We start from the raw sequence: 27,588 nt of genomic DNA, 5'->3' as shown, positions 1-27,588 counted from the left end.
GTGACTTACCCTTAGACAACCCTGACTTAATTTTTTTTTTTATAGATAGCTCTTCAAAAATAGTCAACAGAGTTAAAAGAACAGGTTATGCAGTAGTAACTCCATTTGAAGTACTTGAAGCTGAACCACTGCCTGGGCAGTTGAACGCGCAGGGGGCTGAACTTACTGCCCTTACACGAGCTTGTCAATTAGCATCGGGCCACTCTATAAATATTTAGACTAATTCTAAGTATGCCTTTGGAATCTGTCATGCCACTGGACAATTGTAGAAACAGAGGGGATTTATGACAGCCTCTGGAACTAAAATATCTAATGCTAAACAAGTCCATGATCTCCTACACGCTATATTGTCACCAAAAGCCATAGCTGTAATGCATTGCCCAGCTCATACCAAAAAGGGAGATCAAGTCTCAAAAGGCAATGCCCTGGCCGATACCGCGGCTCAGACAGCAGCCCTACAGCCACTATCCGCCCTAACCTTCCAAACTCAAATCCCTCAGTCAAAGGCATATTTAGAAATATTGCTAAAGCCAAAAATGTACGAGTCTGCACCACCTTTAGAACAACAAAGATGGAAAGCGGCGAGAGCCACCTGTGAAAAAGATGGTATATAGCAATTGCCAGATGAAAGGATAGTGCTACCTAAAGCAGCCCTTAGACCCTATCTGCAACAACTCCATTAAAGTGAACATTTAGGTTATAAAAAACTTGCCGCTATCACTAATAAACTATTCTACGCACCCGGAGTCTACCAGGAAGCAAAAAGGCTTTTAAAACACTGCAGTATATGCAAAAAGTTTAATATCAAAGGAGAAAAATCAAGACCACCTGGAGCCCGCCCCTGGGCTTATACTCCCCTTAAAAGACTACAAATAGATTTTGCAGATATGCCTAAAGACAATGGGTACAAAAACCTCCGAGTAATTGTTAACCAACTCACAGGGTGAGTAGAAGCCTTCCCCACCAGAAAAGCTACAGCACAACAAGTAGTAAAATTACTCCTTAACGAAATTATACCCAGGTTTAGTCCACCACGTATCATTGAAAGCGATCAAGGATCACATTTTACTACTGACATAAATAAAACACTAGCCAGCTGCCTAAAAATAAAATGGAAATTCCATACCCCTTGGCACCCGGAAAGCTCAGGGCAAGTAGAAAAAATAAATCAGACCCTGAAACAAATAAATTGAAAAGCTATGTTCTGAGAACAGGTTAAAATAGACTAAAGCTCTCCCACTGGCTCTTATATCCATGAAAACCACCCCCAAGAGAAAACTAAAGCTCAGCCCTTACGAGCTGCTGTTTGGACACCCTGTTCCCCAACATTCCCCCTTACTACCGGGTCACACTTCTTCTCTTCTTCTCTTTTAGGTGATGAAAAACTCACCTCTTATATTTTATCTCTACAATCTCAGTTAAAATCTCTCCATAAGTATACTGCTTTAAGCTAACCTTTACCTGCCAATGTCCCAGCACATCGCATCCAGCCTGGAGACTGGGCGTATGTGAAAACTTGGAAATGGTCTCCCCTTAAACCTAAGTGGCAAAGACCATATCATGTCCTCCTCACCTCCCACACCACCACAACAGTAGAAGGAAAAAACAACTAAATTCATTATACTTATACAAAGAAGACAAAAGTTTCACCAGAGCTCAGGATCAGCTCCAACACTAGCTTCCCTGACCTGGAAAAGGGGAAGCCAGAAGAAGACGACTGCGGACTTTGTGGAAGCACCGCATGCCCACCTGACCGTGACAAGGGTAAGCCAAAAGCAGACGAAAAAAATAAAAACAAACACCTCCTGGACCTGCAGCCCATTAGATAATATAAAACTCAAACTAACCAAAGTCCACTAATGAACTGTCACCCTTTTAGAGTCCTGCCCATCCCAGAGAACACCAAACTCCAAATACTACATCTTTTAAACACTTTTGAATCAGCCAAAACCGAGCACTTTGAAACTGTAACATGTCCCAGAAAAGCAGTTATTAAAGCTGCAAAGTTATGCATACTGTTTGTGCTGATTTTTATTATAATATGGTTTTTATAACTATATTATTTCTAATCTTTCTCTTTGCTGGAGAAATAAGTTTTTCACAGGGGTCAGCTATAGCTACCAGTCGCTACAGATAAGCTAATCCTGGTGCCCGAGGTTTTCCTGTCTAAATAAGCGATTCAATCGAACTCTCTAAAATAGACGAGAAGGTCAACATTGCCCGTTGGTATCCTCCCTCACATTGCTGTAGTTCAGCAGAAGCCCGAGTATTTACTTATAAAACAGAATATTGTATAAAGCGTAGCCACCCAGTTTTCAGACAATTTGCAGAGTCTCCTCAGGCTAAGGCTACTCTTAAACCTAGTATTGCCCATATCTGTGATAACAATATTTACCTCCAATACATTAAGAGAGCTGCTAAAGCAGAAAACCAAAGTAACTGTTAGATGTGCAATCATTTTCCTCTCCACACCCAAGGAGGAATTTCCATGACTCCCATCCCCTTAGGCCCCATCGAGTCACTTTTAAACCCCTCTAATAACCAAGCTTGAGACCAAAGTCAACAGGAGTTCCTTTTAATAAAGCCTGTTGTTAAAAATTAGTGTTTTTATATAAACTGCTCAGTATCAAACTGCATCAATTTAAGCACCAGCATATGTCACCACTATTTTACTAGTTCAATTGAAGGAGACTGGCATAATAACTACACAGAAACTCCTACCTATCACAACTCTTACAATAATTTCTACAACGGCAAAAACTTAACCAAAGGCACTAATCCTATCTGCACCCCCATCTCCTCTTTAAATAATACCTTGTGGTATTGTTTGTACACTGATACCTCCCGGAGACAATGCTTCTTCAATGAAACTGCAAATCCTTCCTTTAAATCAAAGGGTAAACGTGGAGTGCTAGAATTAGGAAACGGGGGCTGAATACCTCCTAAGTATTCAAACCTTGCTGCTTTAAAAAGGCAATACTGAGTCTGTGGCTCCCACGCCTACCATAAAATCCCTGCCAAAGGAAAAGGTATCTGCTATCCGACAATGCTAAAACCCTCTACGTCCTTCGCCACACACCTTCCACGGGGCAGGTGGCAAAACAAGAGGGATTTACAAGAAAGCCGTGATATAGTAGACAAATATCAAAAAACTCCACTTACCAAAGGAATATTACTCGGGTGTTCTTTAGCAAGTATACTCCCGGGAATAGGCACTGCGTGCCTTAGAAAATTTACACTACACCTGCAAGCTGTAATAAAAATCATGGCTCACGAATTGAGCGAAGGTCACAAAAACCTCTCAAAGGCCGTTACTGCCTTGGCTGACACCCAAGAAGAACTCCAACAAATGGTAATTCAAAACCGTATAGCCCTTGATTTTCTCCTTGCTGCTATTTACCAGGTGAACTCTAAAAACACACTGGCTTTTTTATTCTTCATAAGCTATCATCCTCGTCAGAAACTACAGTAATGTTGCTTCTTGGAAAAGTATTCTGCTGTGAAATGCTATTTAAAATTAGCTTGAGAAAAGTCTCTATGACTAAGATTATTCGAAGGCCGTGTCATCGAGCTCTTGCTCCTACTTACACCGGCAAATGAAAGCCAGAGTTATAAAAGCTTGCAGCACCCATCAAGTCCCATTGTTACATTTATGGCCAAATTTTCCAGACAAGTTCAGTACTCAAAAGAGTTCAACACGTACCCAACATGCAGAGCTCTTTCAACCTACAGTGTAAACAGTTGTGCATGCAAGCACACTAGGAACTGTACAAAATAGAAAGCAGGCTGCTTGCCGTTAGGGGATTTCATATTAATTTGCCATGGTTGATGTCAGCTCTAGGTTTGCCATGATGGTTCCTACATTACTCCTTGATTTAAAAATGCTTTTTAAAATTTATGAACAAACCTCAAAAGGCCAAAGTTAATTTGACAATCAGTTGTTCTGTAGAACTGTAGCATTCACGGTACTGTCATAAGGATGTGAATTCTATCTGAATTAATTTAAAAAAGTAATACCCCCACCATACTCATTCTCACTAGATCCCATGTGTAGGATTTTTATTTTTTTTTAAGGGTTGGGAAATATTAAGAAAGGGGAATTAGAGATGCAGACCCAGGTTGAAAGAGGCATTGCTTTCCTCAATTACACTTTAAGGCACTTTACTTTTGTAAAACAAATAATCTAAATAAATATGTCAAGAAAGATTAAAACCTCATTAAAATGTGTAAACAGTTGGGGAAAAAAAAGCTTGGCTGAACTGAATAATAATAGAAGTAAAAGTTATGAAACATTATTGATAGTTAAAAGTTCAGCTAAAGTGAACATACCATTCAGGTGGGATGCAGAACTGCTGTTATCTACATCTCAGGTTGGTGCTGTCTTTTCAATAATTTGACAACATTTTAATGAATAAATTAATAACATTACCCAGGAAATGGAGCCCTGACATGAAGCTAACTCCTCGCCAGTTCCTCCATCTCACCACAAGAAATTCTGGTCTCAGACAGCCAGCAATGTGTGGGGTTTTTTTTTTCCCTGCGAACCCACAAGCACTGCTGAGGCTACCATGAGAGCTTAATAAGTTTATTTCACCTAATAGAAGTAATGATGCTTAAAGTCCTTAATGACTGGGAATCGGACATCCGTATTTTAAGTGAGCATTGGTTGTGACCAGGATTTATTAAATATCAAAGAACCTAAGCATATCCATTTTCTTTTTAGCTCTGACAGTTCCCTTAAGAAGGACTTTTGCCAAAGGGGAGAAATATTATCAGCCTAGCAGGAGCACAGGGCCCCAGTGTTTTAAGTGCTGGGCAAATATGGGGTGATGATCCCTGCCCTAAAGAGCTTTCCAACTAAATACATAAGAGAACAGGAGGGGCAGGGAGGTGAAGTGACCTCATCTGAGGTTAATGCCAGGGCCAGGATCTCAGCCTTATTTATGAGCTCTTATTCTATTGCCATATCAAATAGACTGTGCTGCCTTTCCCCTGAGAAAATCATGCTTCCTCATGATGAAAAGAATATAAGCTGGAATGGGCTAATAAATCCAGTTATACTTTTGTAGGATTGTTCAATATTCAGTGCCAGTTTGCATCTTCATAAGTTTGTACAGGGCACCATGGAAGACCCCAATCCTGGCTTAAGTTCCTTGCAACAAAAAGTCACCAGTGACAACAGTAATTAGAGATGATTGAACCACTTTGAATAAGCAGCAGCTCGTCATGAAACTCCTTTTTTATTAAAGCAAAATAGCCTACTCATCTCATCAGGTTTTTTTCATAGGCTTGTAGTTGTTAGAGGCTGGAAGGGGCCTTACATATCACTGGGTCCAGCTCCTCTGCACTCAGGAAGGAAAAAACTGCTGGGATCAGATGCCTGAAAAAAAAAAAAAAAAAAAAAAAGCCCATTTTAATATGCTGTTATTTTCTTGCAGAAAAAAGATTTTTTTTTTAAACAGTTATTATTTTCACTACAGTGTCATAACAAATGAATTCAATACATTTTCCAATTAAGAGAAATGTGGGGAAGCCTCTTCCCTCTTGACAAACTAAGGTGTTGAAACTGCACTTGCCCCATGCTCACCAGGTTATTTCAAATGTCTGATCATTTGCATTATGATAACAGCTGGCAACCCTAACCATGGAGCAGCATAAATCGTATGCTAATACTTTGGTTTGTTCAGTATGGTTTTTGGTGTTTAAGTACAACCCAGTGAGAGTAAGGGTACTGGCTCTGTTCCATAGTTTACTGTTGTCCCCTTTGCAATTGTGAAGTTGAGCGTCTCACGTCCAGTATCACCCGCCTCTGGGTAGCCCCTCCTCTCGTCTCGGCTGCCACGACTTTGATGTTAGGGGTGATGTGTCGGAGGGTTTCAGTGGAGCTCTTTTACCCAAGGGGTTCCCTGATGGTGGGTGTACTCACGTTTGTCCCTTTGGTTGTTCCACGGGGCTCCGCCACCCCTACACCCCGTCCACTCGCCAACCAGTCACTTGATGTGGGATGGTATACTGCGATGCTCTGCAGGCTTGCTTGCTGGTGGTATCCTCCTCTGTTCTAAATACTCCGCCAGAATGGGGAATCTTCCTGGACTGACGTCCTGGACCCGGCAGCCACTAGGGAGCACTCCAACTATCCCTGTCCCCTTCTCCCTTAGGGGTGGTGTTGGTCGATGCAGGGTGCCTCGCTGCTCACCCTGCGTCTGCCTTCCTAAGAGGGATCCTGGCTCCTCCTCACTTCCTACCTGAAGTAGGGCAGGGAGCTTCCTGCTACCTGCCTCCTGTAGAGGCTTAGAGCCTCCTCCTGCCCCTGCCAGAGGCCGCGACCCTGGCCTCAGCTGCTGCGCTGCTGCAGAGCCACTTAGGTGTGGCTCTCTCCCTGGGGAAGCTGCAGCACAACGGATGTGCTGGCTGTCTGCTCTCTCTCTCTCTCCTGCTTCCCCCTCCCACGGGGTTTGCTGGGGCTTTTAAACTCTCCCGCAGTGGCCGCTGCAGTTGCCATGATTGGCTCGGCTGTTCCCCTTACTGGGAACAGCTGTTTAAACAGCCAGCGTAATTCTGGCTCGCACGGTTGTAATGGCAGCTGCAGCTGCTGCTATGGTCCCAGCTCCGATGCTGCCTTCCCTCCCTGGGGTAAGTAACCTGGCCCGGGGTTCTGTTTAGGGGCTGTCGTTGCCCCCCAATCCTTCCTGCCCTCTGTCTGTGCCCGTGACGGCGGCATGCCGCCGTCACAGACCTCCCCCCTCAATTTGCCTTGTGGCATCTGATCAGTGTGTTGTGCATCCTGTCTGATTTGGTTTTCCTCGCCATGGTAGTGGTCTGGTTCTCCAGCTGGTCCGGATCTTCCCATCTGGATAAAAAAAATCAGCTACAAAATTATCCTTGCCTGGACGATGCACTATGGTGAATTTAAAAGGTTGCAGTGCCAGCACCCAGCAGGTAATTCTGACATTCATGCTTTGCTTTCTCGTTAACCACTGCAAAGGAGCATGGTCAGTTATTAACAGAAATTCCTTCCCCATGAGGTAGTATTGGAAGTGCTCTATGGCCCATCGTATGGACAGGATTCCCTTTCCACTGTAGCATACCTTGTTTCCGTGTGGCTAAGCTTCCAACTAGCGAAGGCAATCGGGCGTTCACCTTCTTTCCCCTCCTGTAATAACATGGCCCCCAACACCCGTCCCGACGCATCCGTCTGTAAGATAAAAGGGGCATTAAAATCTGGTGTGTGCATCATGACATCTTGATGCATCACCTCTTTTAAACGGTGGAAGCTGTCTCTCATCCGTTGGGTCCACTTCAATCTTGCTGAGGGGGCTCCGGCCAACGCATCCGTGAGGGGCGCTGCCATACTTGCAAAGTGCGGTATAAACCGACGGTAGTAGTTGATGAGTCCCAAAAAGGAAAGTAGTTGCTTACATGTCTGGGGCTCCGGAAACTGACTTATGACCTTGATTTTAACAGACAGGGGTCGTATTGTTCCTTGTCCTACCCAAAACCCTAAGTAGGCTGTTTCCCTTTCTGCCAGTTTGCACTTCTTAAGGTTGGCGGTTAGTCCTGCCATTTGGAGCTCTCCTAGGATAGCCCTCAGGGCCCTGAGATTTTGTTCCCAGCTAGAGGTGAATATGATAATATCGTCTATGTAAGCCGCAGCATAAGCTGCATGCAGCTCTAGTAACATATCCATTAACCTCTGGAAGGTGGCGGCCACTCCGTTAAGGCCAAAGGGCATTCTCATGAATTCAAATAGGCCCCAAGGAGTTTCAAACGCAGTCTTGGCAAAATCGACATGCCACAAGGGAATTTGCCAATATCCCTTAGCCAGGTTGAGGCTGAATATATATCGTACCTCCCCAATTTTCTTGATGAGCTGGCTCACATATAGCATTGGGAAGGCATCGAATGTTGTTAGGGCATTCAACTTCCTAAAATCTATGCATAACCTTAGTGAGCCATCTGGCTTTGCCACCGGTACAATTGGGCTACACCACGGGCTACGTGAGGGCCATATAATCCCCTGCTCCTGCATCTTTGAGATTTCTTGCTCTACTTCATGTTGCCACTGCTGGGGTATCGGCCTCCACCTCTCCCTTACCAACGTGCTGGGTGGCGTTCTTATCTCATGCTGGATGCTTGTTACTCTCCCTGGAGTTTCTTGGAATACTTTTTGGAACTCCTCTACTAAGGCTAGTAATTCCTGTTGTTGGTGGCCGTTCAATTCCTTACTCAAGTGTACGGCCTCTTCCTGCGTGACTCATCCTAACCCTGGGCAAAGGGTTCCTAGATCCCCCTCTCCTCTCTTTTCTTGTGTCATCCAGCCTTGAGGGGTCTTCCACTCCTTCAGCAGATTTATATGGTAGACTTGTTGCTCCCAGCGGTGGCCCAGCTTACGCACTTCGTAATCAACTGGCACTACTTGCCGAACCACTGTGAAGGGTCCTTGCCACATCGCCAGTTGCTTACTCGAGGTGGTAGGTATTGATACCAAGACCTGGTCCCTGGGTTGGAAGGTGCGGGCCTTCGTCCTTTTGTTTTACTGGGTCTCCTGCCGCTCTTGTGCATCCCTCATGTTGTGTACCGCGATCCGTTGGGCTTTCTGTATACGGGCCTGCAGCTCCTGACGGTATCTCTCCGCAGAGACCCCCAATCCCATTGGCCATTCCCACTCTTCTCGGACCACCTGTAATAAGCCTCTAGGACAGTGGCCATGTACCAACTGGAATGGTGAGTAGTGGGTTGATTCTTGGGGGGCATCCCGCAGCGCGAATAATAAGGGTGTCAACAGGGTATCCCACTGTCGGGGATCTTCCTATGAACAGCTTCTGAGTAGCCGTTTGATGGTACAATTCAGTCTTTCCACCAGGCCATTGGTCTGGGGATGAGAAATTGATGTTCTTAGTTGAGTGATGCCCAGAGTCTTGCAAAGGGCCTTCATTACCCATTACCCCCAACATAAAATTCATCCCTTGATCGGTAAGTATTTCTTGTGGGATGCCTACCCACGCTACATTTGAGTAGCTACATTTGAGTAGCTCCTCAGCCATTCTTGGGGCTGTAATGGATCGCAGCGGGATTGCTTCTGGGAATTGGGTGGTGTAATCCACCAAAACCAGGATGTACTGGTAGCCATTGTGTAATTTTGGGAGGGGACCTATTATGTCCATTGCTACCCTGGAAAATGGGGTCTCAATTATCGGCATTAGTCTTAGGGGTGCTTTAGGTGGCCCCCACTCTTGGTCTGTCTGGCACTCTGGGCACGCTGCCCCCCACCGATCCACATCCTCATGCAGGTGTGGCCAGAAGAACTCCTGGGTCAATCTAACCCGGGTTTTGGTACATCCCAGGTGACCCCCTAGCGGAGAAGCATGGGCCAGTTTCCAGACGAGGTGCTGTAGGGGAGACGGGACCACCAGCTGCCTCCCTTTCAATGTGCCTCCCTCCTCCCGTTGTACCCGATATAGTAAACCGCCCATTACCACGAAGCCTTCCTGCCCCCGAGATGTTCCCTCTCCAGGGTCACTGGTTTTCAGCAGCTGGAGTTCCTGGTCCTCCCGTTGAGCCTGTCAAAACTGCGCTGCGCTCACCAGGGACTCCACGTTAATGCCTTCCACGACCTCCCGACTGGAGGGTTCAGAGTTCTCAGCCACCCATCCTTCCATCCATTTGATCCGTCTCCTTTCCTCTTCAGTTGCTTGCACTCACTTCAACAACCTGTAGAATGGTTCCCATTCTCATCCTAAAATCATTTCGCACGCCAATGCTGGGGCCAAGCCCACCCACAGTTCACCACAGAACTCCATCACCCTAATGGGCACATAACAGCAGTGGAATCGCATTTCCCCGCCTAAGATGCAGGTCATGTTGATGGTACCAGCATCCGTTCTTCCTGCCAGCGGGGCGGGGTCCACCCGGAGCAAGGACTGGGAACATCCCGTATCCAACATTGCCCGCACAGCCTTGCTGCCTATCCAGGCTGTTAGGATAGGGAGGTTCCACCCTTCTTCTGGGCTGGTGAATCCCACACTACAATCCATGGGTTCACCCGTGCCTGTCTCCCTGCCCTTCTCTCTCATCGGCAGATATCCCATTGGACCACGGCTCAGTTTGCTTAGCCCCATCCCACAGTCTCGGGAGATGTGTCCCGTTCTTCTGCATCTATAACAGACTACCCCCTTCAGGGCTCTCTTCCTTGGGGCTGTCCAGCATTCTCCCTCACTCACCGAACTTTCCCTTGAGACCCGGAGGCCTCGTCCACTCCCTCTCTCTTTCTCTGAGTTAGAGAAAGCCTCGGCCAGGCGCAAGGCTTCCTCGCTGGACCGTGGTTGGTGCCTGCGCACCCACCTCTGGGTGTCCTCCTCTAAATCCTAGAGGAATTGTTCTAATAATATTTGGTCTAATACCCCCTCATGATTGAACCTGCCTGCTGGCAGCCATTTCTGTAGGGCATCCCGGAGGGCTTGCAGTAAGCCCCGAGGTCGCTTACTTTCTCTTGGCTTGCGAGCCCTGAATGCTTGCCGGTAGCTCTCGGGGAAGATCTCTAGCCGATACAAAATCATGGCTTTGACAGCCTCGTAATCTTGGGCCTTCTCCCTGGACAGTGCCTTGTACGCTGCTTGGGCTTTATCGATCACCAGTGCCCCTAACTGGTGACCCCACTGGCCCATATCCAATCCCGTCTGGATGGCCGTCCGTTCAAAGGCCTTGATGTAGGCTTCTGGATCATCATCTTTAGTCACACGGGGCATCCTAAACAGGGCAGCATTGCGCTGCAAACACTCCTGTTGATGGTCCCCCTGCAATTGTTGGACCGCCAACACCTGCCCAATAGCTTGAATCGCTTCGGTCAGCAACTCGGCATCAGCTACTCCCTATGGTTACATCTTGCTTTATTCCTGGGTGGGGCTCTGCCCCGTGGGTACTGACACTACCGCCTTCCGGGCCAATGCACCACTGTGATGTCTAGTGTCTCACGTCCATTATCACCCGACTCTGGGTAGCCCCTCCCCTCGTCTCAGCTGCCACAACTTTGATGTTAGGGGTAATGTGTCGGAGGGTTTCAGAGGAGCTCTTTTACCCGAGGGGTTCCCCGATGGTGGGGGTGCTCACGTTTGCCACTTTGGTTGTACCACGGGGCTCCGCCCCCCCTACACCCAGTCCACTCGCCAACCGGTCACTTGATGTGGGATGGTATACTGCGATGCTCTGCAGACTTGCTTGCTGGTGGTATCCTCCTCTGTTCTAGAAATAATACTCCACCGGGATGGGGAATCTTCCTGGACTCATGTCCTGGACCCGGCGGCCACTAGGTGCCACTCCAACTATCCCTGTCCCCATCTCCCTTAGGGGTGGTGTTGATTGATGCAGGGTGCCTCGCTGCTCACCCTGCGTCTCCATTCCTAAAAGGGATCCTGACTCCTCTTCGCTTCCTACCTGAAGTAGGGCAGAGAGCTTCCTGCTACCTGCCTCCTGTAGAGGCTTAGAGCCTCCTCCTGCCCCTTCCAGAGGTTGCGACCCTGACCTCAGCTGCTGCGCTGCTGCAGAGCCACTTAGGTGAGGCTCTCTCCCTGGGGAAGCTGCAGCACAACAGATGTGCTGCCCGTCTGCTCTCTCTCTCTCCTGCTTCCCCCTCCCGCGGGGTTTGCTGGGGCTTTTAAACTTTCCCGCGGCAGCTGCTGTGGTCGCCGCGATCGGCTTGGCTGTTCCTCTTACTGGGAACAGCTGTTTAAACAGCCAGCGTAATGCCGGCTCGCACGGCTGTAATGGCGGCTGCAGCTGCTGCCATGGTCCCAGCTCTGGCGCTGCCGTCCCTCCCTGGGGTAAGTAACCTGGCCCGGGGTTCTGTTTAGGGGCTGTCACTGCTCCCCAATCCTTCCTGCCCTCTGTCCATGCCCGTGATGGCAGAACGCCGCCATCACTGCAATGTTTTTGCAAAGAGAATAGCAACAAGAAACAATCCTATGATGCCCTATCTGGCCTTCTAGTTAAGTTCAAACCCTCGATTGAAACTAATAAGATCTCTGGACAGGGCTCTGTCTGTCCTGTCCTCCTGGATGAAACAAAGTCCCAGCAGCATCTATCATTCAACATCAACTCAGTCACTTAAGTGCCTAGCTCACCTTTGCTAGTCTTGGATGCATGCCCTCAACCACTGGTAAAGACAGGACGTGATCAATCTGCACAAGACAAAGCAATCCTCTTTCATGCCCTATAAAATTTGCTCTTCCTACTGCAGTTCATACCTGTCATGGCGACAGCTATTCTTTGCTTTGGAATAGGCTGACAGCATTAGTCTCATTATAACTGAGGATTAGACCATTGTTTCCCAACCTTTTTCACCACATGAAACTCTTAAGTGGCCTCTCTCCCGATGGTGTGGAGCAGGTGGCACAGCGCTTGATTCACTGGCTGGAGCCATGCTCCCCATCTGGCTGGCTGGGGCATGGCGGGGGACTTGGCTTCACCCCAAAATGATGTGGCACACTTGGACATGCCTGGCAGATGATATACCGGTGTGCCGCAGCACACCAGTTGGGAAACGTTGGTTTAGACATTACTTTTAAGTCCGATTCAGCAAGATAGGTAGGCTTCCACCTAGGTTTAGCAATCCCACTGAAATGAATAGGACTATCCATGCATTTTATGTCAGAGAAATGTTTAAATGCATTGGTGAGTTGGACTGTTATCAATGAGACTGAAAACACAGCATGCTTGTGATAAACATAATTTTCCTCACTTATTAAGGCCCAGGTTGGCCAAGGGGTTTGCTGAAGGTCAGAACAAGAATCGGTGGCAACACTGGAAAACAAACTTGTCTTGCTGTTCTTCTGTCAGTGTTTAAAACTGTTGATTATGCTACTGAACCGCGTTATAACGTATCTGCTCTCATGAAGATATATGGCTCCATTTCTAAATGCCATCAATCCTATATGACATGACATATAGCTCTCCATAAAAAGAAGCTTATTCCTCATCTAGAGCATTCAGCTTGTGTTTCACTCTTCCAAATACACCCAATGTGGAATGACATCCAGAATATTTCACCATCCGGGAATAGAGAAGTGCACTTGCCTAATCATATTATTGAAATATGGACAAATGCATTCCTTTGGGGTGACTATTTATAAATAAAAAAAGAATTTCCAGCTTCTAGCTGAGTAAATGAATGGAAATACTGCTGTTACACTTATGCCTTGTAGTTATGACTAGTTCGTTTTTCTGTATAATGGTTGTAATCGTGCTAATGACAGCAAGTGTCACCCAGAGCATCTCAAGAGTTCTAGCGCTTCCTACTAATAAGTGACATTCCTTAACAGTTGGTGCAGGAGAACTGTATAGATCTAAACCTGCTAAATCAGAGATGAATAGCAAGTATTGTGAGCTGTGTTATATCTAGGGATCTGCACAAATAGCAGTGAGACAAAGAGTTTGTCACAGCTTGCAGCACACCGAGCTGACTTTGTGGGCATTTTGCGACAGCCCTGCCCCTCACTGCTGATTGGCAGAGAGGCCTTGGTGACCCCACGCCTCACCACTAATTGGTGGTGGTCGCTTGGTTGAATCCCCTTGATGTGACCATGTTGGTTCAGGGTGAACATTACTTGCATCTTGTTGGGGTATCCTAAGATGAAAATGTCATCTGGACAGCTCTTCTTCTTGGTTACATCTCCTTGTCAAGGAGATGTAACCAATCTGGTTGGTTACATCAATGATCTACTGGTATTTTTTTTGGGGGGTGGAGGGGGTAATTTAGCAGGAAATCACAACCAATACCAGATTTCCTGGCAATTGGGGTCTTCTTTTTTGCGGTTTCTGCAAAATCTGTGAAACTGTGATTTAGGTAGGTCCCTGGTTACAAATGATGGTGCACAGTGATTGCCAGCATCTTATATCTAGCTTATAGGATAAATTTGCATTCAAGTAATAGTCAGTCTCCTCTATTTAGAATAAACTTGAAACAATAGTGCCTGATAAGACTGTTGGGGCAAAAGCCCCCAGTCTTGCCCGGATCTAACATAATTGAGGAGGAGAATGCAAAACCAGCAGAAAGTTCAGCTTCACATTTTTATTTCCTGAGATGCTTAGGTACCAAGCCTAGTCCCCAGCAGGCTGCTCTAATTTATATTAGCTGTCACTGGCCACAAGTCATTATTTTAACTGCCAAAAATTACTAGTGTACAAGATTACATTCATTCAGGATATTGCCCTTTTCTGCATTTGAAGCCTGCAAGTGGGAATGGCATAATCTTTGTGAAACCTTGGTGGAGATTGACATAGTGAAATACATCAGAATAATGATTTCCAACCACCAAGACCTGAATAGCATATAAATAGTTTAAGAAAACCCATTAGCCCAACTGGGATCTTCTGATTATCTAGAAATTTTTCTGTGATCTCTCTCTTCTAGATACTACAGCAAGCAGCAAAATCCATGAAGATCCTGAAATGAGTTCCTGCAGAGACAGAGGCAGTGCCACTAACTCTTGATTTTAATGCGAGTGTCATAATCTCCAGGGATTCTGCTTTTCTCTGCTTAAAAGTTGCAAACTCTCTGATAAAAATAGCAAATTCTCTAATTAAAAACCTAAAATTTCAGTTTTCCCATGATTTAAATGACCACCACTATATTTGTATATGCATATGTGTAGCTGTATGTGTGTGTGTGTATCACTTGAACACAAATTTTTATTGATATATTTACAATTTCAAAGCAATTTGGAAGCCTACCAGTGTCTTAATCACTATAACAAACTAAATTCTAAATGCCTATAAGTTTTAGCATTTGATTTTGTGTTTCTTATCGTGGAAAATCAGAGCTTCCCCTGCCCCCTTCATTCACCAGGATGCAGGTCCCGCTGCAGCTGTCCTCCCCAGCTGTTTTGTGGCAGTGAGCAGCCTTGATAGGCCGGTACCCAGCTCATGCCATTAAACCTCACTCCCAAGCCACAGCCCCTGGCCCTGCTGGTACCCTTCACTCCCCACCCACAGCCCCTGCAACCCCCAGCCTTGCGAGAGAGGGGTTGGGGGGGGGCAAGATCTGAAGCCTTCTACCCCCCACCAACAGTGACTGAGCACTGGCTGCCAACCATGGGAGGCAGGGTCTGCTGTGGCCTGAACACGGCACAGAGCCCAGCTCCCCAACCCCATGGGTGGCACGGATGGAGCAGAGCCCACGAGGGCATGCAGATGCAGGCTGGCGGTTGTAGGCTCAGGGCTTCCCGCTCTGCTGACCTCCCCCTGGGGGCCTCCTTGGTCCTGTGGGCGGGATCTGGCAGGGTGGGCTAGAAGGCTTGGTGCCACTGCCATGAGCCCCAAACCATCATGGCAAGGTGCTCCCTGCCCACCTGGCAGCAGTGGGGGACACAACTCCGTGGTGCCACCCCTGCTGCTGCCAGGCAGGCAGGGTGTGCTTCACCATGGTGGCATGGGGCTCACTGGGCTTCCTCACCCTGCTCTGCCAGGTCCTGCCCTTAAAATTAGAAACTCTGCATTTTTCTGCACTAAACACAAAACTAGGATCCCTGGTGAACTGTCATGTTCCTTTAAAGCCACGATGCCTGGAATCATGTTTGTATGGGAGAATACCCTTCCTGGGTTTTGTTAAGAAAAGCTGACAGTATGACCCACATGTACCCTATCAGCTGAAAACAACTGGAAGCCAATGAAAAAACAAAACAAAACAAATAATTTGTAAATTTAATGAGTTTGAGCCATCCATGTTGGCAATGCTGCAAACATCTCTATGCATGGAAGTCAGTTCAGGGTCAGGCCCAATGCTGGAGAGAATAGTGAGACTCTCTTAGCACAAACCATTTCAAGAAAGTAATTCCCAATTTTAGTAGCAAACTCTTACTCCACTATTAGAATGGTGATGTAATGCATGCTTGCAAACACATCCGATCCCCTGATTCATGCCTGAGGAAATGTCTGGAAAAGGAAAAATCTAATAACTGATTCTAGGTAAAGGAAAAATCAGGTGACTGGTCAAGAGAAGGAAAAGCATTTCCACAGAACAGAGAGATCCTGAGTGCTGGATATCTTAATGCAAATTAATAGGGAAGTTGTGGTTTGTGTGTTTCCAGACTTACTGCACAAAGGCTGTAAATGGCAGACTGACTTTGAACTTGGATATTCAGCTCGGTGTTGCAAGCCAGAGTGGGACAGAACTTCAAATCCAGAGAGGGAGTGGAAATGATGCTCCAATATCGGGTAAGCAGAAACCAATTGGTTATTTCCTGGGACAGATATCCCATTGCACACCTCCCCAAAGTGAAATAGTTAGAGCTGAATGAAATTTCTAATGTAAAAGAAATGTGCTTTGCAACACAAAAGACAAATATTTGGGCCTGACAACCAAAGCTCTTTATGATTTGTATAGAATTAAGGTGTTGGGTTTTGTGAATATGTTATTTATGTGCATGGGTGTGAATGGTAATCCTGCATGTTAATGCAACACTGCTTCTGAAAAGATCTCCTGTTCTGAATGCTGTCTGCTGGGCCACATCTGTCCTCATCTGTACTCCTGTTAAATTAGGTGTAACTCCAACTTGAGACCAGTACCCAGGAATTATTGTGGATTTACACAGATGTAAGAAGGAATTGGCCTTCCACCTTTATAGTTAGTGTTGATCAGAACAGCAAACTTTCACTGCTACCTTTTACTGCTTTGCCCTCTTGTTTCACTGTAACAAAGATTTATCTTGTCATCCTGGACTAAAAATTGTGACTAAACTTGAGGTGGTGTGGTGCTTACCCTAGTGTCAGTCAGCTGACTGTGCTGAGTCCCTTGTGAGGACAAACAGCAAAAGCAATGCAACTTGGTAAGCAGAGCAGCAAAGCAGCTGTTTCTGTGTTGTGTGCTGCTGCACATTTTATACATGGTAAAAGTTTAAGAGGAGGGAAAACTTTGGACTTGGAGGATGTACAAAGTACTTGCCCCAAAAGGTAATTCTTCAAGTGAAAATTAAAATTAAGCTAGAGGAATTTAGGAAGCATTTCCACAAGTGCCTTAAAAAGAGGAGACAAGGTTCGTGGGTAAATTTGATATCTTTTATTAGACCAACCCAAATAGTTGGAGAAAAGTTATTAAGCAAGCTTTTGGGTTCCAAAACCCTTGGTCAGGCTAAGGAAGTTTCAGCAGTCGGTGTGTGCTCTTCCTGGATGGAATGAAAAGTAAAGAAGCCAGGGGCTGGGCTGGGGAGTCGGTTGCCAGGAAGATTATAATGTGTCAAAAATCCAATGTCTTTGTTTAGTCCATGATCTCTAGTATCCAGCAGGTTGATCAAATGGAGCTCATAGGCTCGTCTCTGGGAAGTGTTGTGTAAGTTTCCCTTGAGGATCAGGACTGAGAGATTGGAGAGAGAGAGTGGCCCTCCTGTGAGAAATGTGCCCCCACTGGTAATTGGGTGTTTCTGTCTTTGATGGATTTCCGGTGTGCACTCATTCTGGTTGCAGTTGTTGTCTGGTCTCTCCTACATATCTTCCATCAGGGCATTTGGTGCATTGGATGAGGTATATCACATCTCTGGAGGTGCAGCTGTAAGATCCCGGGATGCTGATTGCTCTGTTGTGGGGTGTAGTTATTGTGGGGGTTGTGGAGATGTGTTGGCAGGTTTTGCATTTCTCGTCCTGGCACGGTCTGGATCCTTTTGGTGTGTTCTGGGCTTGAGGAAGTTTGCTTCTGGTTATGAGGTTGGCGAAGTTCGGTGCTTGTTTGAAGGCTAGGATGGGTGGCTGTGGGAAGATCTTTTTAAGAATAGGGTCTCTTTCTAGTATGGGTTGCAATTTTTTGAGGATTTTCCGTACAGGTTCAAGGGAGGGCTGATGCGTCATAACCAGCAGCGTGCAATTTGTGGGTGATTTTCTTCTGTACTGCAGCAGTTCATCACGTGGTATCCAGGTGGCTCTTTCAAACGTGCGATCTACCTCTCTGGAGCAGTGTCCTTGCTGGGTGAAAGGCTTTTTAAGATTGTTGAGGTGGCGATCCCGGGTGTGCTCTTCAGTACAGATGCGGTGGGATCTGAGGGCTTGGCTGTATATCACAGCTTTTTTGGTGTGTTTAGGGTGATTGCTGGTTCTGTGCAGATATGTATGTTGGTCTGTGGGTTTCTTGTATACTGTGGTCTGTAGTTTACCCTTCTGGATCCTGATCCTTGTGTCTAAAAAGAAGATGTTGGTGCTGGAGTATTCTAAAGAGAGTCAGATAGAGGGATGGTGATTGTGGAATTTCTGATGGAACTCAATCGGAGATTGCAGGTTTTCAGTCCAAATGATGAAGATGTCATTGATGTATCTTAAGTATAGCAAGGGTTTGATGGTGCATTTCTTGAGGAAGTCTTCTTCCAGGCGGCTCATAAAAAGGTTGGCATACTGTGGGGCCATTTTAGTGCCCATAGCTGTTCCCTTCATCTGGAGGAAGTGTTAATTATTTAAAGTTAAATTGTTGTGTGTGAGGATGAAGTGTATAAGCTCAGTAATATCTTTGGGTCTGTATTCTGAGTTGTAATCTTGTTCCTGTAGATATGTAAGGCAGGCTTGGATGCCATCCTGGTGTGGTATGTTGATATATAGGCTGGCAACATCCATGGTGGCTAGGAGTGTGTTGCTGGGAAGGTGGTCTATGGATTTAAGTTTCCGGAGCAAGTCTGTAGTGTCTTGTGCAAAAATTGTTCTGTGGGTGACCAGCGGTTTTAGGATGGATTCAACAAAACCTGATATTTCCTCAGTTAGGGTCCCATGGTTGGATATGATAGGTCTGCCAGGGTTCCCTTGTTTGTGGATTTTAGGGAGCATTTAAAAGTCCCCGGGCTAGGTAGCGGGGGGATCAAGGTCTGTAGTTTTTCTTGTAGTCTTGATGGAAATGATTTGATGGTATTGTTGAGTTTTTTGGTGAAAAGGGGAGTAGGCTCTTCTTGTAGTTCTTTGTAGTAGGTGGTGTCAGAGAGCTGTCTCTTGGTTTCCTTTATGTAATCCTCACAGTTTAGGATGACTATGGCTCCTCCTTTATCTGCTGGTTTTATTCCTATGTGGTGGTTAGATCTTAGAGATTCTATGGCCTTTTTCTCTGGTAGAGAGAGGTTGTTGTGGTGGCGTGTGTGACTGATTATTTCATTATTCATTCTTTCCCTGAAGCAGTCAACGTAGCAGTCAAGGTTAGGGTTTCATCCACTGTGAGGTGTCCAAACTGATGTTTTTGGGGGCTTTTTGGCATTGATCCTTTCCTGAATGTTGTCAGAGGATGAGTTGTTGTTCGGAGTGGGTTCAGTTTGGTCGTGGAAAAATTCTTTGAGGCGCAGGCATCGGAAGAATTCTTCTAGTTCTCCACATTGAAGTATTTTATTAGGGTATTTTTCTGGACAGAAATTTAGGCCTTTAGAAAGGACAGATATTTCATTTATGGTAAGTGTGTGTGTGTGGAGAGATTGATAATATTTGTGAGTTGGTTGCTGCTTTCAGTTTCATCGAGTCTGAGGTTGGAAGGTTGGAAGGTGTTGGTGTTGTTCTTCTGCTGGCGGTATTGTGGCTGGGGAGCTTGTTCTTGGAGTAATTTGTTCCATTTCTTCTTTTTATGTAGGATGATTGCTGTAGAATGTTTTTCGTAGTCTCTTTTTATTCACTGTATATTGTCAGGGAACCTGCATGGATTTCTGTCTTTTAAGTTTTTGTAGTGTATGACGATTTCCTTCCTGAGTTGGTCTCTTTTGGAGTAGAGTATGTGAAGTAGATGATTTCTAATTTTCTCTGAAGTTCTTCTGCATAGCTGTGAAGCATATTTGGAGTTGTGTGTAGTAGTCAGGGGATTGTAGATGTTTAGTCCTCGGTGAATGAAGTCGTGTTTCTTGCAAAGGCTTAGAAAATATATGTCGCTGTTGAGTTTGGCTTCTTTCTTTTTCACGTTGTACAATTTCCATTTCAGACGGCTGAATTCGATATCTTCCATGTTGCAGGGGTTTAGGTTGTAGCCGTGTTGGTCTAAGGACATAGGCAGACAAGTTTCCTAGGGTGAATTTGATATCTTTTATTTGACCAACCCAAATAGTTGGAGAATAGTTATTCAGCAAGCTTTCGGGTTCCAAAACTCTTCGTCAGGCTAAGGAAGTTGCAGCAGTTGGTGTGTGCTCTTCCTGGATGGAATGAAAAGTAAAGAAGCAACTAACTCCCCAGCCTAGCCCCTGGATTCTTTACTTGTCATTCCATCCAGGAAGAGCACACACCAACTGCTGCAACTTCCTTAGCCTGACAAAGGGTTTTGGAACCCGAAAGCTTGCTTAATAACTATTCTCCAACTATTTGGGTTGGTATAATAAAAGATATCAAATTCACCCAAGGAAACTTGTCTGTCTATGTCCTTAGACCAACACAGCTACAACCTAAGCCCCTGTTAGCATAGCCATTTCTTTTTCAGCTATCTGGGGCTGGAGTTCATTTTCAATGTGTAGAGAGGCACAGTAACGTACCTCTAGGGCAAGAATAATTGAGCTACTCTCCTTACTCCTAAAACATTGCTTCTTGACTTAAGGCATTTGTTTCCAAAATCTGGTTGATCAACTTTGGTCTGTACTTTATGCAGGTCCTAGTATTGAACTCCTCATTTGGTCAAATAGCTCTGCAGAATCCACAAGTGTCTTTCCCAAGAATAATTTCACAATTTCCCCCCTCTCCTTTTCTGGGATCGATTCCATGCCATTTCTCTTATTTTGCATCTGAATGTCTGGCCTTGTTAAAAAAAGTCAATGGGAGCTTTGAGTTCAGAGTGGCCAGGGGGATTTCATCTGGTGTCAAACAGGTTTCTTGAGAGCAATGCACTTATTATCCCCGTTGTTTCCAGTATCGCCGACCTTCCTTCTCCTCCTCAAAAACCCATACATGCACAATTCAGCTTGGAGACACTGGGAAATAAATGCATCCTCTAGTGTATCCCAAAGTGTTTCTTTTTCCTTATCAGCACCACAATGATAGCGCAGTGATGGCAGCTTAGTATGAGCAGCCCCAGTGATGCCATTCACTGCTACGGAGGTGAAGGTTGCACATTTATTTTGGAAAATAATGATGCAGTTAATGATAGCACTTGACTTCTGCCCTTCCCTTCCCTGGATTTTTAGGGAGACTGCTTTGCTTGGCTTGTAAAAAACTGTGTCATTTGTTTTAAAGGTCAAAAGACTTGCATTATGATTTTGTAATCACTAGTAGTGGTGAATGAAATAATTGCAGCATCATTTTAGCTCATTTAACTCATTGCTTCTCGTTCCCATTAGCACCATTAATTCTATCCTAGTATGTGTCTACAAATCCATCCCTCCTATTCTACTAGTAGAGAGGGATATGAACAAAAAATTGTGGTCCAGACTTTTCTTTAAGCCTTCTAAGACTGCTCTTGACTAAATCTGAAATTTGCTGTTCAGGCCTATCTCTGTGACGTGGGCTCAGCTTGTGTTGTGTGGAGGAGATCACTTTTAGTCCGCACTAAAAACAAGCAAAATTTTTTGCAGGTTTTCTTACTTTTGCCTCTAATTAAAGAACCACAAAGTTTGGAGTTGGATTTTCAAGTTCCTCAAAGCCCAGATATGTTTGCATCTGGTATTTCAGTTCATCCCTACCTCTGCATCTATAATAGATTTTTTTGTTCCCCCTCATTCTCTGTATCTTGGGGGTTTTCTATTATGGAATATCAGTTTAATAACTGAGCACCTTTTGCGGAAAGGCTCTTTTGTATTTTGGAGATCGGCAACCTATTAAGGTTTATGCCAGGGATTGTTGCACTTCAGCCACCTCGACCTGTCCTGTCTGCCATAACTTAAATACTCATGGCTTTTCTTAAACAGGATGCATTTATTAACATGTTGCAAATGGTGATGAAAACAGGCTTCCCTCAAAGCTCAAATTTTTCTTTTATTTCTCTTTTTTTAAAAGGCATCATACTTTGTCTAGAACTATGTGCAGCAGGCAGAAACATCTAGTTGTAGAATAATATACTACTATCAAACGTCCTATACAAGCAGGTGAGTTTGAGGGTCCTTCACTTGGCTGCTAATGCTGTGATCTCCTCTCCTCATCCTAGTAAATATAACACATGTAAAAAGAGGATGTTATCCTCTAACTGCTTACAGATCGGGTCATTGACTTCCATAAATGAATGTTTATATGAAATGCTTAAAAAAGATTATTTTAAATTCCAACATTCCCCAGTTCTTGTTTTGCAATCACCTCCAGTCGTACAGCTTACTGAAAATTTAACCTCAAATGAATGGATAGAAAAGGCTTTGTTAAAGTATGATAAGAAATTACTTTTAATGCAAATGGGGCCTTTTTATACAAAAATGAGTTGATCCCAAAGCAAAATTATTATTCAAGTCTGCCAAGGTACAGCTTTGCCAGAACAAATATAGTATGCCTCACTATCTCAGGGTTACTCGCAAGTATTTCCATGTGTGTTCACCAGCTCATAGGTTTCCAAAGTCATGCCCATTTGCTGCACACATGTATGTACATCCATGTTATATAAAAATAGGACTTGTTTATGGAGAGGTTTTAGTAGTGCAGATATCACAAAGCAACAAAGTCATCTGCATCTGCTTCCTCAGCCTGACAAAGGGTATTTAAACCCAAAAGCTTGCTAGGAAGAAGTTTTCCAACTATTTGAGTTGATCTAATAAAAGATACCAGATTTACCTAAAGAACCTTGTTGCCTGTGTCCTTAGACCAACATGACTATGACCAACACCTCTGAGATAACTTGTGGTCTGCTTCACAGATGGAGGAAAAAGCACTAGTAATTCATTTTAAAGGTGAACACAATAAGCTCTATTCACAGTCATTTTACATTGTGCTTTTAATCTTCGTGTGGGCTGAGAGAGAGGCAGGAGCCCCAGTGCTCAGTGAGGCTTTCCTCTGATGCACCAGGAGGATCAGTCTAACTCATGACACTTGCTGTGAAATGCCATGAGTTAGACCTGAGAGCTGCCCTTCTCTCTGCACCTCTATAGTTCAGCTGGGCACTCTTTGCTGGATAAACCTGTCCTTGGAAAGCTGTGATTTGTACTGGTATATAGTAAAACCCTCACTCCGCTCTGAGTAAAACAAGGTCTATGGGTAAAGTACGGCACCACCAGATTAACTAAAACTACTAACAATTGGAGCCTAAATGGTTCATGGGTATATTGCTGTCATCCTCCTTACTCTCAGTTTTACCCTGGAATATCCTAAATCAGATTTGCCTGAAGTGAGATATCTCTGGAAGCTGAACCTCTTTAATAGAAATAACTTTGATAGCTCCAATCAGAAATATCTGAATGGCTCTCTGTACCTCAGTCTACTGGTTTTTATTAAATCAGTTTTGAGTAGCTCAACTCAGTTTTGTGGGAAGTATATGCTCATTCCTAATGGGTAAGCTGTGGTAGACCCTTTTACTCAATGCAGTATAAGAAATGCAGAAGCCCGGTATACTGTTGGAAATCTGCACAAGCCATGAAGAGAATGTAGCATTGATGTCAGTTGTTCTGAGTCACTGTTCATTTCTCGTGCACAAACACAACATTTTTTCCATTGCTCCATTTCATCCTGTCTAGCAGTAGAAGTTGAATGTAATGTCTCATCTTTGGCATCAAAATTCAGACTATGTTACAAATAGCACACTTTTCTAACTGTCCTGTGGCTCCTTTCTTATCTGTGTCTGTTAAGAGCTGGCAGAGGAAGCCATTTGCAGGGCACAACATCTTTTTTTGGTCTAATAAAACCAGCAGCTATTCTCTACATGCTTAAGTGCTGCCTATTGGAATTTTTTTTTTCTATTGTCTGTTTCCATATGTGCAGCGACCCAGCATATGATCGTGCTTTGGGTAACTAAATTGGAGGGAGGCAAAATGACCACTCAGATGCTTTTCCTGCCCTGGGGTTGATCAGTCACCAGTCTTCTCTAAATACTATCAGTCAGTTACCTCAAAGGAATTGTTATGTTAGATATGTGCTCTCCTCTCCCTGGAGCATCCTTCCCACAGAGTACCCAAGGAAGTTGATATGGAAACCTCAGCTACTACATTTGGAGGTTTTTTCTGGCCACTTAGTATCGTTCTGACCAGCACAACAGACCACAGTGGTGACCTATTACCCGGTCCTTATTCTTATTCTTATTTATATTACAGTGGCACCTCGAAGATGGAGGAGGAGGAAGGAGGCCCCGTTGTGCTGGATACCGTCCAAATGTATAGTAATAGAAAGTTCCTTCTCAATACCGTATACATAAGGGCAAACAAGCCCGGGAGGGGAAAAGTCCTTGAAAGGAAAAGTGACTTGGCCAAAGTCATATAACAATAAATGCAGATCACAAATCCAGATCCTGTGATCCTGCCTACATTCTGCGCTGCTGTTATGGCTTTCCTTTAGAATACCATTATATTTTAACACAAAATCTTTCCTTATTTTACAATGAAAGAAAGTGAAGAACTAAAATACATTAAAAAAAAAAAAAAAAGGTTGGTCATTCTGAATTCCTGTTAATAAAATAAACAGAAAAACAAACAAACAAAAAAAACCCCAGGAATTTCAATGATGCACCCTATCTGATGGATGAAAACTCCTGTTGATTTCATCCAAATTCTTTGGTGAGACAAAGAAGAGAGTTTTTTTTTGTTTTTTTTGGGGGGGGGGGGGTTGCTTACAGATTTGTGGTGCATGTCTACACTAGCAGGTCTATACTTTTATAAAATTCCATTCAAACTCTATTTAATATGCAGCAGAATTATTGTTCTTGCTATATATCAACTTTAAATCTGCTTCAATACAACCTTAAATGCCTTTCTTGCAGTATATCATTTCATCAGTCTAGCTTAACTAGAGCTGCTTTGTCATTTTTTATTGCCCCCATAAAATCTAGGAATGGAACACTTGGATTTTTCTAGCAGTAATTTTTATTACTTAGGCTTTTTTTAAAGTACTTGTCAATGAGTTACAGTACTTGCACAGAGTACATTTTTCAGCTCAGCATTATATTTTTATTTCAATTTATTTTAGACGGGATGCGTAACGTTCATCTAAATAATACCTATGGTATTTCAAATGAGTGTATTATGAATATAATTAGAATGGATATAAACCTACTTCATCCATCAAGATTCCTATATTTTGTTGCCTGCATCTAAGCGTATGGCTTCTTTCAAGTAAGCCTTTAAATGATAACTCACATTGTGCTTTCAACGCTGCACATAAAATCATATCACAATGTGGGGGAGGGAGGGAAATTAGTTTCTTGTCATTTTTATGTTTTAATTTCAATTTTTTAGAGCTGTTTAGATTTTTCCTTGGAGTGAGTTGTACCAGAACTTTTTATTCCCCCCCACAACCTTAGGCATATAGAAATTGCCATATTAGATCAGGCCAGTGATTTATCTAGTCGAGTAGTCTGCCTGTTTCTTAGGCTCATAAGAGGAAAATGTGAAATATGATGCTACGTGTTATGGAAATGTCTGTTCACTGAGACAGATTCTTCCTAACCTGCTTCAGTTTTAGTTTAGTGTGTGCCCTGTAGCATGAAGATTTATAGCTCTCCCAAAGAAATGGAGATACAGTTGTTTAATTCTCCCCTTCCCTTCCCTCATTGGAGACATCGGTTCTAGTCTTGGTTCTGCCGCCTTTCTCGACTTTCCTCAGACAAGTCATTTCACCTTTCTGTTCCTTGATTTCCTCTTCTGTCATTATCCTGACCTTAGGTTAAAGCCTGGAGGACCTACAAATCAAATATACAATTTAAGATCTAGACAGTATTGGATTTAAAGCATATTTTAATTCTTAATATTGTAACTGCAGATGTTCACACCATCCATCTAAATGTCCAGTTCTTTGGTAATGCTGAACATCTCTTGGCCCCAGTGATGTATTGTGGCTCTATGCTCCACGCTCTAATTGTATACTATGTAAGAATAATTTTTTGTTTGTAATCAGTGAAAGTGAACTGTTACTTTCTAGAAATCTTAGGGATTGAAGGCGGCACGGGGTAGGGAGGCAGCTTTGCATTTCAACTGATGGGTGAAATTGTGTGCTTACAGTTAGCATTCGCATTAAAACATCCCAATTAGCTTTTGCACTGTTTCCATTAGTAGTGCTAAATGTGAACTTGTGTACATGAGAAATTAATGTTTCTGTAAGAAAAAGAAAACTGTAACCAGATATGTCTAAACAGCCCTCCTCAGCTATGTCATAAATACCCCCTCATTATTCTCATTTTGTTGAATGAATATTAATAATACATTTTAAATAATACCTATCATAATATAGCATGAGTGGGGAATAGGAACACCTCTCTAACTAATTAGAGATCTTGAATGACGTTGGGAAAGGGTTCTGGGTTGAATCACTGTTCCTTGGACGGGATTGAATTAGCATAGATTTAATGCCAGTGATAATTCTATGCAATTGTGAGATCAGTAGTTTAATGCATCTGGCGGAGAGACAGGGATTTTCTTTCTCTTACAATGCTGAATAACCCCCTATAATCCTTTTCCTTTAGCGCTTACGTCTATCCAGGCTTCAGTTTAATAAAAGGCCAAAGAAATCAGGATTCCGCTGAGCTTCTGTGGCTCAAACGCAGAGAGAATGAGATGTTATCTCAGGGTGGTTGTGGTTCAGAATCATTGAAAAGATGAATGGGTGGATTGGAGGGCTATGTTTATATTTCCAATTGCTTGTATACTGCAGAAGACACCTTCTTAACAGTAAAGTGTATATGCTTTCTTTAATCCAATAGCCCAAGAACTAAAAGGACAAAAGAGAGCCTGGAGCAATCACTACTTTGGAGTTTTATTTTTACAATGTTTGTATATGTTTGTATTAATTTGTATTAGAGCTGGACCAAATCTGAAAAACTCCATTCATTTTTAGCCAGGGCAGGGTAGGAGCAGTTGAAAACTTCCCGAGGGTTGTGCTTTCTAGTGCAGTACAGGTTTTAGTGATCCTACAAACCCCAGGAATTAGGCTACATTTCCCTGAGCACCATCCACAGATACTTTATTTCTTAACTACCTACCTATATGAAAAAGAGGTAGTTAGCTTTGTATTTTTAACTGGTGAGCCTACAAGGTGCTGCCTTGCCCTGCCTTCTAGCTAACTATCCACAGGTAGAAAATGAGCACTGCTGGAGTTAGATGGATGGATGTGTGTGTCTGTATACAGATCTTTCTTTATGGATACCCCTACATGAACAGGCTCATGTAGTTGTGATCTTCTTGGTTTATTGAATATAGTAAAACCTATTTGTGTGACTTTTCCACACACCTGGTCTTTTGTCTCTGAGGTAGCCATGAACCTGACCGTGAACAGTAACTTCATCCATTTGAATTCTTCTTGGCCCATTTTCTGCTTTAAATGTGGAATATATCTCGTTCTGTCTTTACTTATTGCCAGCCAACCGAGGTCTGAATGCAGCCCAACTTGTAAATGAGTTTAGAGAGTGTTTTTGGTAGCTGTACTGGGTGCTGAGCCAGTAAATTGGCATGTAAGGCCAGATCCTCAAAGGATCACAGGCTCCACTTACACACCTAAATAAGCAGTTAGTTTCTCTGAAGACCTGTCAATAGTTGCTGAGCTCTTCTGAAACCATGGCCA

General features: G+C 44.0%; 1 long non-coding RNA gene across 3 annotated transcripts in view; it reads left to right on the top strand.

Annotated features, from left to right (window-relative positions):
• The window catches only part of LOC132244228 (uncharacterized), a 74,570-nt gene extending 47,802 nt beyond the window's left edge, over positions 1–26,768 (top strand). For 2 of the 3 annotated variants that reach the window (XR_009455807.1, XR_009455808.1), the window contains exons 4-6: positions 16,080–16,206; positions 21,907–21,995; positions 24,135–26,768. This is a non-coding gene — a long non-coding RNA (uncharacterized LOC132244228). The remainder of the gene's footprint in view (positions 1–16,079; positions 16,207–21,906; positions 21,996–24,134) is intronic. The other variant, XR_009455809.1, reaches the window with a different exon arrangement.
• Positions 26,769–27,588: the final 820 nt, after the last annotated feature.

The sequence above is a fragment of the Alligator mississippiensis genome, chromosome 11 (assembly GCF_030867095.1).
Source record: "Alligator mississippiensis isolate rAllMis1 chromosome 11, rAllMis1, whole genome shotgun sequence".
NCBI classification, from domain to species: domain Eukaryota; kingdom Metazoa; phylum Chordata; order Crocodylia; family Alligatoridae; genus Alligator; species Alligator mississippiensis.
The sequence above is the reverse complement of the archived record's forward strand: the minus strand, read 5'-3'. Positions and strand labels throughout refer to the sequence as shown.